Source organism: Stomoxys calcitrans, chromosome 5 (assembly GCF_963082655.1).
Source record: "Stomoxys calcitrans chromosome 5, idStoCalc2.1, whole genome shotgun sequence".
NCBI classification, from domain to species: Eukaryota; Metazoa; Arthropoda; class Insecta; order Diptera; family Muscidae; genus Stomoxys; species Stomoxys calcitrans.
The window spans coordinates 66,377,999-66,394,520 of NC_081556.1; the positions used below are offsets into that span (position 1 = coordinate 66,377,999).

General features: G+C 39.1%; 1 protein-coding gene across 3 annotated transcripts in view; it reads right to left on the bottom strand.

Moving 5' to 3' along the window:
• The window catches only part of LOC106083362 (potassium voltage-gated channel subfamily H member 8), a 419,128-nt gene that overhangs the window by 210,688 nt on the left and 191,918 nt on the right, over positions 1-16,522 (bottom strand). The gene's annotated exons all lie outside the window — the stretch shown is intronic.

Sequence of the window (16,522 nt, forward strand, 5' to 3'; positions counted from 1 at the left end):
TGGAAAGCCGCATCCAGAAACTATCTAAGAGGGAGAGGTATAGGTGGTCAGTTATATGGTGTGAGAAACGATTTGGAAGAAGTAGGTTTTAAACATTCACTACTACAATGGGAAAACCAGGATGTGATTCGGTGTGAATTAAATGCAACAATGTTCGAGATAATACCTGTGTATCTGAGAGGCGTAAACTGGGAAGCAGATTTTAATGGATTGAAAGCTACTATAGCGAGTAACGATAGCCTTAAAATTGTTATCGGTGACCATAATATCCGGATAGGCGAGGAACAAGACTTGCCCGAGGAAATTGCGGAAAGATATACTCGAAAGTCTGAAGACAAAACGAGCAGTGCAAATGGGAAAAATTCATCGAATTCTGCAATGGAAATGGGTTAGTAGTTTTGAATGGCAGAACCTCAGGAGATGAAGATGGAAAGTTTACTTTTGCAAATAGAAACGGTAGTTCAGTAATCGATTTGGCTGTCGTATCTTTGGATATTATGCCCTACGTGTATAAATTTGAAGTTGAAGATAAAATTTGGTCCGACCATTTCCCAATTGTGCTAACAATAAAGATACCTCGTACTTCAGTACGGGGAAAGCAAAAAAGTAAACTCTTGCCGAAATTAATATGGAGGGAGGCAAATAAAATTGTCTATCAAAATGCTCTAATTCGTGAAACAAAAAATTTACCCGCAAATCCAGATATGGAAATGTTTATCAAAGCTATCAACGATTCATACCCGAAACAGTCAACCAGAAAAAATGGGCGTTTCAAAGAAAGTTGGTTCGACCAGGAGTGCTTAAAAAGCAGAGTCAAGACCATGAAAAAACTTGGTTTATACAGAAAAACTGGAAATATAGTCAACAGAACTGAGTACATCCAGCAGAAGAAATGTTATGAAAAGTTGTGCAGGCGGAAAAAACTTGAATATAACCAGAAAATTGAGCTCAGAATTGACATGGTGACCGACAGTAAATCTTGGTGGAGATTAGCCAAAGAAATAAGACAAAGAGACAATGATTGCAGTTGTAGTATTCCGGCGCTAGCCTTAAAAGATTATTTTGAGTCCCTTTTAAACCCAAAATCCAATATCGTCGACATATCCTACGCCCCCTATTTTGTTTTTGATAGAGACTTAGATAGAGATTTCACTCTTCAAGAAATCAAGTTCTTATTGAATACCCTCAAATCAAATAAGGCACCCGGAGAGGACCGAGTCCCGTACGAGTTTTCTGTACACGCACCAGAGGAGTTCTTAGTTGCACTATGCAATGCTTTTACCAAAATTCTAAATGGCTACGACGACTTTAAAACATTTCGCTCCGGTGTCATATTTCCAATTCACAAGAAAGGAAATATCAATGATGTAAGAAACTATAGAGGTATCACATTCATGAACTGTGTTGGGAAGCTGATGATAGGAATGATGAACAATAGAATCACTGAATGGGTAAACAAACACAAAGTATTAAATGAGTACCAGGCGGGCTTTAGAAGAGGCTATTCCACCATAGACAATATATTTAATTTGATGGCAATAATTAACATAAAGTTAAGTGAGAACAGAAAAGTCTACGCATTTTTCGTCGACTTTAAAGCCGCCTTTGATAGAGTGCCGAGGCAGCTTCTGATATTCAAACTACATGAGATTGGACTTTCTTCGAAAATAGTGAAGTTTATAGAAAATATTTATATCGAAACTAAGTCAGCTGTGTGGACCGGTACAGGATTATCGGACTACTTCAACACTACTACTGGAGTAAAACAAGGGTGTTTACTATCGCCTATGCTCTTCTCAATATACCTAAATGATCTACACGATTATCTCGAAGGAGGCCTTTTTGTGGACGATATAAATTTGCGCGTCCTAATGTACGCGGACGACATTGTTATATTGGCTGATGATCCAAACACTCTGCAAAGAATGATAAAAAGGCTGGAAATGTACTGTAAAAAATGGGGTATGGAAGTAAACCAAGTCAAATCGGAGATTATGGTGTTCAGGAATGGAGGGCGCCTTGCCGCAAGCGAAAAATGGTTGTACAATGATGAGATAATACGAGTTGTAAACGAATATAAATACCTTGGTTTAACGTTGACCCCGAAACTTTCATTTTCAAAGCACTTATCTCAAAAAGAAGTAGCGGCTAAAGTGTCGATTAACTCAGCATGGAAAAATTTTATTTCAAAACCCGCCGTATCTTTGAAAGCAAAATGGAAAATGTTCCTTTCGGTTTGCCGCTGCATTCATAGTTATGGAGCCGAAGTCTGGGGAAACTCATACTTTGAGGATGTGGACAAACTTTATCGTTATTTTATCAAACGTGTATTGAGACTACCGGAATGTACACCGAATTATATAGTAGCTTTGGAAACCGGATACGAACCCGGATACATACACACGTATTCTTTACATTTATCATATTTATCAAAGTTGCTGTTTAAGCTTGAAGATTACAGACTTCCACACATCCTTGCATTAAAACTATCCGAAAAAAACCTAGCCTGGTTTAAAGATTATAGAGTCCAACTTTCATCCTATAACATTGATAATAGAAACATTATGCTTGACCAGACATGTTGGCATGGTGTAAGTCAAGAACTCCTTTACAAAATTACAGAAAATGCCTATAACTCACATATCCAAAAAGCTCAAGAAAGCGAACGGCGTGGATACAAATACCTTGATTTTAATATAGGGGTTTACTACTGCAATGAAAAATTTACCTTGGAACAAATTTCACTTATAATGAAAGCAAGAGGTGACCTTTTCCCACTAAATGGAAATAAATATGGGCCGGATGTCGACCAACGATGCTCATTGTGTAATTCAAGGGAAGTTGAGTCTTTAGATCACTTTATATGCAGATGCCCAGTACTAAACGGGATACGAATAAAATATTTCAACCAATCATCATTGGAGCGAAATGACTTAATATATATACTGAACGGGTGTGAAGATTTTTGCTGGCTTACTTTATGCAATTATTTGAAGAAAGCGATTGCTTACAGAAAAACTTTAATAGAGGAATTTAATTATTAATCAAAACTATTATACTCATTCTTCCAGCAGACGGTTTATACATAAACCACGCTGTGACATTCTTTATTAATATAGTATTATTATACTGCATATTGAAATAATTTTTGTAACGTTATATGAAATAAAGAACATTGAATTGAAATTGAATTGAAAAATTAATTTTCCATCAGATCTTGCAAGCGCTTTTCCTCATAGTCTTGAAATTCAAAAAGCAAAGCGTCCTTCAAAGCTTTGTACAAACCTTTCGTAGGAGGATTCTTGATGATATGGCTTACAGCATTTAAAATGTGGCTCTCAATAGATCCCACCAGCGTGTGATACTTTGTGGCATCTAAAGAAATTCCAGAAATTCATTGGGTTACCAATGAAAAAACCAAAAAGCTTTAATTTTTTATAACATACATATTTATTTTTAAAATGACCAAATATTTTCTCTCTACCAAATCTGAATAAGGAAAGAAAACAACAAGGTGGCCGCATCAGCACAGCTGATGGAACTTCATAAGTCAATTCATTTTTGAATCCGCCTTAAAAAATATATAATTCAAAATAAATATTTTATAAATTGATATTTGTGTTTGCTGCTGCTATGGTTCTTAAACTTAGGTTATATAATGGTACACGGCTCACAACCTAAATCGCTATCAGCTTCACTCAGGGTACATGGTTCGTTGTTTTGCCTTCGAAAAAGATTAAAAAACACTGAAGAAACAGACAATATTTACAATAGTACAATACCAGACATAAGAATGAAGAAGAAGTGGAGAAGTTCCCACAAATCTGCCATTTCACGCCCGTATTGTAGCCAAAAATGGCGAAAGGATAAGTTAAACAGGAAAACATTTGTTCGTTTAGCCATAGTCCTGCACATACCCCCGTAATTGCAGGCAATGCCACAACAGGTGCTCAACCGTCTATAATGCGTAAGTCCGCCAGGTGTCCAACGCGACGTCAAAGTCCTGACATTGCAATGGGGTACAAAAACCGTCCTCGTGTTGATTGACCTCAAGCCACAATATTCCTTTTGAGCCCTTTGCTAGTGGAACGCTAATTATCCACCTATCAACATCGTATGAACTCAATTCAGGAGGAATCCTCATGTACAACAGAGAGCCATGCACTTGCCATAGGGGTGTCTGGTCCCTGGTAATAATCGCAAAACACGTCTATGAAGTTGGAAGCAATCCCAACCCGATTGAAATTGAGCCAGAACTACCCTGGTCTACCGTGGAAGATTAAAGGCAACATTTTTTAATTTGTTTTTCTTTCAATGTCAAGGCGAATCGAATTTTCTTCGCTCTGTTTACAGATTTTGACATATCAATGTCCCAAAAAAGAAACTTTGTTGTAGCGATTCGCCGATGCGGCCAACTTATAAATACGCCTTGAATGAATATTTTCAAATGTGTTCATTAAACTAAAAATACAATGTTAACTAGATGGTAGACTTCCAATAAACAAAGAAAGAAAGAAAAAGAAACTAACAAGAATTGTAAAATTTAATGATCTCCCACTAACAGGCAAAAAACTTGAATAATGAAAGGTTCGGCAGAGCCCGGCCAGGATTCGATTTTGGGCGCACGGAGCAACGGCGTGAGCTATTGCCGTTCTCTTAGTGTCCAAAGCCATCAATACAACTTCCAACAGATGATCAAAATCATGTGTGGTACGGAAGAAGTGTCTACCACAGACAGAATGTCTGCCATTACACAAAAATAAATGCATTGGAAAAAGTACAGCTAATAAGCAGGGTTGTCGAGCTTGGTTAATGTGCTAATTGTATCATAGATTCGTTTTCGCAATTAATACAATTCAAATACAACATACCAACGCACGGCCCTTGAAGCCATCACACCTAACAAGGTTGAAAAGTCTTCTAACCAAAGACGAAACGCGTCCCATAGTGGTTGGTGTGTGTTGCTATCTTTGGCTTTCCTTCTCCATTTGCATCTCCGATCATTGAGCTCGTCTCGAAAGAGAAACAAACAAGAATTGTACAATTTAATGATCTTGCCGTAACAGGCAAAAAATATGAAAAATGACAAGTAGATAAAACTAAAAAGTCAATGTGAACTAGACGGTGGTTTTCCAGAAACCAAAGTATAGTTTAAACAAGTAGCATAGTAAATTATTTTGTAAATCAGATATAAACTAGATTATGGTACACCCACAGTAGGTTAGGTAAGGTTGAAAAAGAGGGTGCGGAGGGTGGTTGGTTCTTTTAGCCGCAAAAGCCGGGTAATGACATAGAAAATGCTCATACGTCTTATCACCTTCCCCGCATGACCTACACATGCTATCACTTGCCACACCCATTTTGCATAAGTGAGCTCGCAGTCCTATGTGTCCCGTCATGACACCAATAGCTATACCGACCTCCTTCATACTTCCTTTCAGTAATAGCCTCGTCTTCTCACGATCCGGATCACTCCATTGGATTTTCGCCGTCCCACCGACTTGTTCGCTGGTCCACAGCCCACGCCCTTAACTCGGACTGCGTCGACCCGAAAGGCTTCGAGTTAACCAAGTTTATTGACGGCAGTCCTCTGGCTTTCACCAGACCCATAGGGAGTAAATTATAATGCAAAATAAGATATAAGATTGATTATGATATACCCACAACCTTGCTCATAAAAAAGGAGTAAGAATGACATGTTATAAAATTAAATAAATGAAGTGAATAGTGGTAATAAAACTGTTTCAATTGTAATCATTAAATTTTTAACAATAATTTCTGTTATGGTGGGACTTAGAAACTAAAAAAATTACCATGAAAAATATATAGATAAATTATACAAATAGTGGATGCTTTGCTCAAAAGATTGCAAATGTCTCAATTTATAAAAAAAAAAACAAGTAAAAGCGTGTTAAGTTCGGCCGGTCCGACTCTTATATGGCCTCCACCATAGATCGCATTTGACGAGTTCTTTACCCGATATCTCCTTTTAGGCAAACAAAGAATAAAAGAAAATAATTGATTTAATATTTCAGCCAATTCGAGTACGAATTGCGACCTTTAGCGGCTCAAGAAGTAAAACTGAGAGATCGGTTGATATGGGAGCTGTATCAGGCTATAGACAGATTCGGATCATATTTGACAATCATATTCAAGGTCATGGGAGAAGCCTTTGTACAAAATTTCAGCCAGATCGGATAATAATTACGCCCTCTGGAGTCTCAAGAAGTCAAGATCCCAGATCGGTTTATATGGCAGCTATACCAGATTATGGATCGATATAAACCATATTTGTTAGAAGTCATAACAAAATACCTCATTCAAAATTTCAGCCAAATAGGATAAGAATTGTGCCATCTAGTGGCTCAAGAAGTCAAGATCCAAGATCGGCTTATATGGCAGATATATCAAAACATAGACCGATATAGCCCATTTACAATCCCAAACGACCTACACTAATAAGAAGTAATTAGGCAAAATTTCAAGCGGCTAGCTTTACTCCTTCGATAGACAGACGGACATGGCTAGATCGACGTAAAGTTTTATGACGATCAAGAATATATATACTTTATTGGCTCTTAGACGTATATTTCGAGAAGTTGCAAACAAGTATACCCCCATCCTATGGTGGAGGGTATACAAATCCGAAACACGCAGACCCAAACGTATAACATCAACTATTGGTAACCGTCGATTATGTGATATGGCAAACTAAATCTGACTATAATTGGTCCCACTATTCGCAAACAATTGCTGCAAATTAATTTATTAGTAAAAACTCTAAGAATAGTACCATTGGTGACCAAGAAGTATACAGCTACACACACGCCTAAGTTCGCTAAAGGACATTTCGATTGGCCGATTGAATGAAAAGCTGTATTATTTGATGGAACAGGATCTAGACAGATGTCTGCCAGTCTGCCCAATACATAATTTTCATCACAATTTACAAAACAAACGGTCAAACATGGGGGGTTAAAAGTACTGATACGTTGCACTGTGGGCGAAAATTGAAAAAAAAAAAAATGGTAAATATATGCCGTGTTAGAACGGGCAGAGATATCTCTTTGAATTTTAGCCGCAAAAGCCGGTGTTAGCGAGATCGTGTGCCATTTCAAGGGCCTAGGTTGGCCAGGTGCCTTTTGGCAGGCTCCTAAGGTACGTCCCTAGTTAATTCGGAAATTTGTTGGTACTACCAAATCTTCATTTGTGATCCGATTTCCAAATTTTTTTGGATAGTGTTAAAAAATCCCTACAAAAAAGTCCGCGGTTTCGGGGTTATTCGAGTTTTAATTTTTTGGGAATTTGGCCGAAAAACAAAAAATAAGGGAAAAATTGCAATTTTTTAAAACGAAAATTCAAATTGAAAAAATTTGTTAATAGGCGAAGAAAGAATTTAAGTTTTTATTAATAAAATTTTAACTTTTTGCCATTTGCTCTTAATCTATTGGATAATGTATCAATACTCCTATTATTTTTAAAAGTTAATTTTTAGGAAACAAATTTATTCAATGAATATTTTAAATTATTTTAGCTTTATTTAAATAATTTATTGTCATCATTTAGAGAACTGACTTATAATTAATCTTATGTAAAATCTTATATATAAAAATTAATTTGTGTTTGTTTGTAGGTTTGTTTGTTTGTATGTTTGTGTGTTCCTTATAGACTCAGAAACGGCTGAACCGATTTTCCTGGAATTTTCACAGACGGTGGATAATGATCGCGTGGTGAAAATAGGGTACTACATTTTTTGATATCTGAAGGGGGGGCGGACCTTCCCCCTTACCGTAATTTTCAGAAACGCCAGATCTCGGAGATGGGTGGTGCGATTTAAGCGAAATTTTGTGTGCTCTCATATAGTAACCTAAAAATAAAAATTTGGTATCCAAATTTCGGATGGGCCGCCTCACCCTAAAACCTATCAAATATATATTTGGACCAATCACGACAATATGGGACTCAAATGAAAGGTATTTAGGATAAGAAAACGTATCTGATATCCAATTGTCGAACCAAGTGCTAGGGGGAACACCCCAACCCCCAAAACACCCCTAAAACGGGCATATTTACCGACCATGGCAATATGGGACTCAAATGAAAGGTATTTGGGAGTAGACCACGTATCTGATATCAACATTAGGGACCAACTGTCTAGAGGACGTCGCACCACCATAACAACCCCCATAAGAGAGTGGAACTAAATGTTTATAGTTTTTAGGGCCAATACCCCAAACCGGACATATTTGCTGACTTTTGCAATAAGGAGTTTAAATGAGATTAGAAAATGAATTTGATATCCGATTGTGAGGGCAATGTCAATATGCGGTTCAAATAAATGATATATAAATATATGAGAATAGAGCACGTTGCTGATATATTTTCCGGGCTTAGTGTTCGGGGGACCACCCCAATCCCCAAAACACCCCTTAATCGGGCATATTTACCGACCATGTCAATGTGGAGCTTAAATGAAAGGTATTGGGGGGTAGAGCAAGAATTGATACCCATTTTCGGGACCAATTTTCTGGGGGTCTACCACTTTCCCAAAATACCCCACAAGCAGCATTTTTTAGTGACCATCGCAAGATGGTGCTCAAATAAAGGTATTTGGGAGTAGAATACGAATTTTATATCCAAATTTATATTCGTAGCATGGTATATCCAAATTTAGGACCATGTATTTAGGGCATCACCCCTTCCCCAAAACACCCCGCAAAGGGTAAAAATTTTTCGACCATGCTAATATGTGGTATTTAATATTAGAAAATGAATTTGATAACCTATTTTTGGCCATATATTTGGGGGACGCCTCATCGTGTAAACTTCCCTAAACCAATGGCAATATGGGGTTTAAATAAATGCTTTTTGAAAGAAGAGCATGATGTTGATATTTTTCAGGGCCAAGTGTCCGAAAACACCACTAATTCAGACATCATGAGAATATCGGGCTGAAACGAAGTATTTTAAGAATGGAGTACACCTTACATCCAAACTTAAATTCGTAAAGGTCATATAAAGGGATTCAGATAAAGGTACTTATATTGTTAAAAAATTTGTCAACCGATATACTATATTCGTAGCATGGCATTTCACTAAAAGCTCTTTAATTGTCGAAAATAAATATTCCAAAGAAACTTTTGTTCCATATAAAGTAAAAGAAGGCGCAGCGGAGCGGGCCCGGGTCAGCTAGTAATCTTACAAAACAAAAAAAAAAATACATTTTGTTTTTAGAGGAGCATACTCCCATTATTATAAACAGAACTTTTTATCTGTCCTTTGTTTACAGTTGGAGTACATCAAATATATTACGACAAACAAGTAAAAAGGCGGTAAGTTCGGCCGGGCCGAACTTTGGATACCCAACACCTCGGGTATATATGTAAACCACCTTTCGTCAAAATCCGGAGAAAATTCATACCTTATGCCCCATGGCAGCTATATTAAATATGTTCCGATTTGGACCAAATACTAATAGCTACAAGTCATTGTTCAATTGTGTGTAACGAAATATTGGTCATTTTAGTAGCTATATCTAAAAATAAAAATGTCGAAGAACCTAACAAAAGTCACTGTCCCAAATTTCGTCGACATCGGACAATAAATGCGCCTTTTATGGGCCCAAAACCTTAAATCGAGAGATCAGTCTATATTGCAGCTATATTCAAATCTGGAGCGATCTGGGCCAAATTAAAGAAGGATGTCGAAGGCTCTAACATAACTCACTGTCCTAAATTTCGGCGACATCGGACAATGAATGGGCCTATTATGGGCCCAATACCTTAAATCGAGAGATCGGCCTATATGGCAGCTATATTCAAAACTAGACCGATCTGGACCAAATTGAAAACGGATATCGAAGGCCGTAACACAAGTCACTGTCCCAAATTTTGGCGACATCGGACATTAAATGCGCCTTTTATGGACCCAAAATCTCAAATCGAGATATCGGTCTATATGGGACTAATATCCACATCTGAACCGATCTAGGCCAAATTAAGGAAAGATGTCGAAAGGCCTAACACAACTCTCTGCCCCGAATTTCAGCAAAATCGGATAATAAATGTGGATTTTATGGGCCTAAGACCGTAAATCGGCAGATCGGTCTATATGGCAGCTATATCCAAATCTAGCCCGATCTGAGCCAAATTGAAGAAGGACGTCGAAGGGCCTAACACAACTCACTGTCCCAAATTTTGGCGAATTTAGACAATAACTGTGCCTTTTATGGGCGCAAGACCTTAAATCGAGAGATCGGTCTATATGGCAGCTATATCCAAATCTGAACCGATCTAGGCCAAATTAAAGAAAGATGTCGAAAGGCCTAACACAACTCACTGCCCCAAATTTCAGCGAAATCGGATAATAAATGTGGATTTTATGGGCTTAAGACCGTAAATCGGCAGATCGGTCTATATGGCAGCTATATCCAAATCTGGACTGATCTGAGCCAAATTGTAGAAGGATGTCGAAGGGCCTCACACAACTCACTCTCCCAAATTTCAGCAAAATCGGATAATAAATGTGGATTGGATGGGCCTAAGACCCTAAATCGGCGGATCGGTCTATATGGCAGCTATATCCAAATCAGAACCGATCTGAGCCAAATTTAAGAAGGATGTCGAAGGGCCTAATTCAAAATCTTGCGCCAAATTTCAGCAAAATCGGATAATAAATGTGGCTTTTACGGACCAAAGACCCCAAATCGGCGGATCGGTCTATATGGGGGCTATATGAAGATAAAATCCGTTATAGCCCATCTTCGAACTTAACCAGCTTATGGACAACAAAAAAAGCTCAATATCTTTTTTTTAAGACTGTAGCGTGATTTTAACAGACAGACGGACGGACATGTCTAGATTGTCTTAGATTTAAGCAAAAGCCTTTGGCTTAATTCCACGATATATGGGTTGATTCCAACTCTCTTTTCGAACTGTGGCAAAGTGCGATGGTACGGATTAATATCCGCACTCTCTTTTCAACCCAACCAAAGCTCCATAACGTATTGTTCAAGAGAAAGTGCCTCGCATTTATACTTCCAATTCGTTCAATATTTGTATTGGCTGCAAAAGTCGGGAATTTCCAATAGTCGGGATAGCCACCGAAAGTCGGCATATCTCTGACCATCAAGCAAGCCTACATCTAGCACTGTGGAACAGCGAAACGGTCTGGATCGTGAAAAGGCGTGTCTATTATTGAAAGGAAATGAAAAGGCGATCAGTGTAGTATCATAACAGGACACATAGGACTACTACTTACTCACTTATGCATTATAGATGCGGTAAGTGATTGACTATGTAGGATCTAGGGATCCTAAGTTGGGTCGCAAATTCGACTTTTCAACTTTAATTTAAATGGCAAAAGTCAACTTTAGTTTATAGCTTATTTTTAACAGTCTATCTATTCTACATTTTGTGAAATGTATCTTTATGTGGAAGCTACTAAAAAGAATTGGTTGATTCGATTTAGACAAATGGGAAAAAATGTGGGTTTCAGAGCAAAAATACCGAAAATTGAGGTTACGATGGTATCGGACCTACACCAAAATTTGGAGCAATATAGACCACATTTGATATATACGCATTTCATATGCTTAAGATTATTAATCTTGAGATAGAACTTTATGGTAGTTATAACAAAGTATGGACTGGTATGAGTATATTAGAGAAAATTTTGCCGAATTTCAAAAAAACGGACGTTAATAGCCTATTTGTCGACGTCGAACGCAAACGTTCGTTCGGCCTGCAAACAAAAACAAAAAAAAAACCAAGAATTTATCGAACTACAAGCCGACCAAAAACGTAAGCATTTCCATACAAATATGGGTTCATGTATATCGTAATAGTTGTCAACAATCCGAAGCAAATGTCAAAACCAGATAATTTGCTTTCGAGCGAGAATTTTTTAGCAAAAATGAAAGCAAAAAAAAAAGTATACATATATTAACATTTAAGATCCTTAGATGTCCACCACGGATTCTATGATGAAAATAAGGGTCCAAAAAAGGTTGTCTGCAAATTTGTACACAAATTAGAGGTTCTACGAGCTCCAAAAGAAAAAATTGTTCCTTTGTTGTTGTCGCCAGCGTAACATCCATAGATGAGCAAGCTCGTTCCGGGATAGCCGAAGGATTGTTGATTGTTTAAAGGCGCCAAAAACTCTTCTTGTCATATCGAGCATCACTTCATCAGCATTTATGCAAGAGCCGGTGCTTCTCACTGAGACTCTTCACTCGATACTGTAGTTGCAGCTACCGCGTATGGTGCACTTCACAATCCGCAACCTGTCGACGCGCCCGGTAGCTTGCAGCTAGGCTTCTCGTGACAACGATGAGCACTACACAATTTGGAGTTCAAAGTTCCACTCTGTGTGGGGGTAATCGTTATCCGGTGCCTGGGTGCTTTAAGGTAGTTGTAGAATGTTGGGCTTCTCCTCAACCGCCAATCTAAATGATTCCATTTGTTTTTTATTAAACACATTTGTTATGTCACAAATGTTTTGAACTTGTTTATGTGATTGAAATAAAGAAAATTACAACATAGCTGCACAATCGTACATGCAAATTGGAAGGGGTTACGAGAAATCAAAAAAAAAAATACCTCTATCGCAAACACAAAATCGTAAGCATGTGAAAAAGACAACATTGACTTACGTATGTGCAGGCGAAAAATTCAATTCGACATACACAAACCGAAAAGATTCGATTTCGAGCGATTGTTGTTTGCTCGTCTGGATTATTGTTCGACATCCACAAATAGGCTATAAATAAGCCGAGCTGAAGGAGCTGGAGATTTCAAATCCGGAGTTCAATCTATACGGGGGCAATGAAACGATATAGTCCTATACAGCCCATGTAGAACATAAACGCTTAATGGATAAAAAATACATGTGTGCCAACATTCAGCTTCTACAAACATAAAACTATTAAGCTGAACCTTACACAGATACAAATAATGTTGACAACCAACAACTTTTGTCGACAAAATTTGTTAATTTTCCTGCAATAATATTTTAAACTCAACGAAAAATTTGTTGTTGGAAGGCACTCTGCAAGCCAACATATAGCAACAGCAACTACAATATTAATCGTAAACAAAACAAAAAACCATTATTAACCAACCAACCACGCCACACATGTGCTTGGTTTGCTGCACAGCTTCGGTGTGTGTGGTTGGTGGTTAGTTTATATTTGTTGTTCAACTCGTGCTGCTGTTGTCGTTCGTCTACTGCGACGTTTTCCTCAATCACTCTCTCTACTTTACGCTAAAAAATAATATTTTCGCCGCCGCGGCGGAGGTTTGATCTCATGGTCTTATTTTTGGTAGTCTTGCACGCGTCCTCAAGCATACCGACGCCATCTTCATTATGATGAAATAACTCAATAAGTATTTCTGCACAGTAATAACCACGCCAAATTAATTTGGCAGTCCTTTTTCAAACAATAGAACGCATAGTTTTTGGACAAAAAGTAAAATCAACTTAATAAGAGCCAAACTTTACATACCCACCAGAATGAAAATAGTTCGAACCTTAAAAACGTCCCGATTATCACCCTATTTCGCGTGGAGTCTTAGCTAAGCCGGATAGCTTTATCAAGGCATAATCTAACGTTACCTGCCGATTGTTGTTGTTGTTGTAGCAGTTTATTGTGTTCTATCTTTCGTCTGCTTGATTCTGTTGAGTGTCAAGACCCAGGAACTCCGCGACTAGGATGGGGTGCGTCCACAGGGATCTGGGTCTGAGTCGAGTGGGTCTGGCCGGGCAGTTAAACAGGTGACGTGTATCGTGCGGTCCCTGGTTACAATCGGGACACACATCTTGCACGTCGGCATCAATCCTAGCTTTGTGGGAATTGAGGCGGCTGCATCTACCGGAACGTAATTGAGCCAGAACCACTCTGGTTTGCCGGGGGAGGTCGATTTTTTTCGGGTGCAATGGGTGGCGGTCGTTCTCCAAGGACCCGGTAGCCAATTACCGCGTCTGCTACCGTCTCTGCATGAATGTTGTTCAGACCCGCTTGATATGCCGCTTGATCTAGAGGTTCTCTCTTGTAGCGCTGAACCTCACGCTCTAGATCGTGTAGATCTACCTTAAGGCTTCTGGGCGGTGGGTACCTATCCATAAGAATATGATTTGGATGGTTTATGCGATAACAGCCCAAAAGGTATTGCTTAGACAGCATGTAGTTATGTCTTCGCACTGGTAGGATCTTTGTCTCCTGATGGAGGTGGTCCACATGAGAACTGAGGAGACAGCCCGTCGCAGTTCGGAGGCCGGCATTCTGACAGATCTGATTATTATTCCACTGCGTGTCACAAAATTGACGAGACCACACTGGCGCTGCATAACTTACCACAGACCGGCCAATTGCTTTGTACGTGGTCAACAAGGTTTCTTTGTCTGCACCCCAAGTGCTGCCAGCGAGTGACTTGAGGACCTTGTTTCTACTTTTGACTTTATTGCAGATTGCTGTGGCATGTGGGGAGAATGTGTAAGAGCTGTCAAATGTGACGCCAAGTATTTTGGGACACCTGATGGTCGGAATCATTTCTCCATCGACCATCACAGTCAGCTCAGTATTCACCTCACGCGTATTTGTAGTGAACAGTGTGGCTGAAGATATCTTCAGATTTCTTGCAGCGAAATATGAGGCAAGCTCGTTGAGGTAGACGTTCAACCTATCGCAGATGTCATCAATGGGTAGGGGGCCTGAAGCCATGATCGTACAATCGTCCGCATATGATACGATCTCTATGCCGTCTGGAGGGGGTGGAATGGAGGATAGGTAGAGGTTAAACAGAGCCGGAGATATCACCCCACCTTGGGGAACTCCCTGTTTCACTCTACGGTGTTTCGACTTCTTTTCCCTAAATTCCACAAATGACTGGCGACCACACAGATAATTCGCGACCCATCGTTTCAGGCCTGGCTGGAGGGACGTGTTGGCGATGTCCTCAAAAAATTGGCATGGCTGACTTTGATAGGTCCAGTGCCAGGAGGACCGTCCTATCACATGGCCTAGGTTGATTGAAGCCACGGCAAATGTGTGTGGTGATGGCATGCAAAGCTGTTGTTGTGCTGTGCAGTCTCCGAAATCCATGTGTGTTCAATGACAGGTTGAGGACAGTGGTAAGGTACTCAACTCCAGGTGAATCCAGGTGAAAAAGAAAAAATTAAAATTTCAAAATTTTGGGAAAATTGTCATTTAATTGGCACTCTGCTATTTTTGAACAAAAGAATTTGTTGAAAATCCACAAAATTTCAATTGTTTCGTATTTCAAATCCATTCGAACCAATGTCAACAATGGATCAATTCAATGCTTAAAATCGTTTAGAATTCACTGTCTCACATACTAATTTGGTAGTTGATTTTATCTTAGATTTATAAGACGCAAAATGTTGTGTGGAAATGCTCTTCCGAAGTTCATCAAATCGATTCATGTAATGCTTTTACCAAATTATGCGTTCTGATTAAAGGTTAAGGTTAGGTTAGGTAACATTAGGTTGATAAGAGGGTGTGAATATTAATCCAACCCATGCCACTATGGACATACACCTAAGATAGTAGTCGGCTTGTTGTGCGCTCTAAATACTGAAAAGTAACCTCGAAAAAGAAAATCAAAGTCAGGAACTCCGTGCTACTTACAAAATCCTTAATTGTTTTCCATACCACGCCCCAAAGTTGATTCATATCTAGTATTGTGTAGCCACCTAAGTACCGGTGTTTGTTAGCCGCGAAAGCCGGGCAAAGGCGTAGGAAATGCTCCAACGTCTCATCATCTTCCACACATGCCGCACCGATGTTGCATAACTGAGCCCGTAGTCCTATGTGAATATTTATGATACTGAAAGCTACACTGAGCTTTCTCAGGATCGGGATCTCCCCATAGGGCTCTCACCGTCCTATCGACCGTTTCACTGCTCCACAGTATTACATGCGTTCGTCGCCCACGCTCTTAACTCGGACTGCATCGACCCGATAGGCTTCGGGTTAACAAAGTTTATTGACCGCAATCCTCTGGGCTTCACTGCTAAATCGTATGCTCTTTCATTCCCCCTTACTTCGGTATTACCGAGCTCCCAAACGATTTGGTTTGTGTCATCCTCAGAGAAGACGTTAATCTCTTTCATACACTCCAAGACTGTTCGTGACCTTTACATTAAAAGCCTCAAAATTACCTTCTTTGTTAGAAGTGAGAGAAACTTCTATGTCGTCTACTTACGTTCCAGTTTTGGCATAAGTTTTTAAGAGAAACTTTTTCATTTTGGGGGAGTCATTAGTGCTATTGACCTGTTAAACGTTTAAATAACTATTGAATTTCAAAAATGTTTTTTTATGGACACAAGAATAAACCAAAGACCATAGGCTGCAAAAATCCAGTACGAGATTTACACCGATTTGGGGGCGTAGAATGGGGAACAATTTGTGAGTAGCTCGGAATTCCCGACTTCGATTTTTCCGATGTTTAAATGTTAGTACTTGGAGCGCCCTAGAAACCGATCACCGACTTAGGTGTATGTC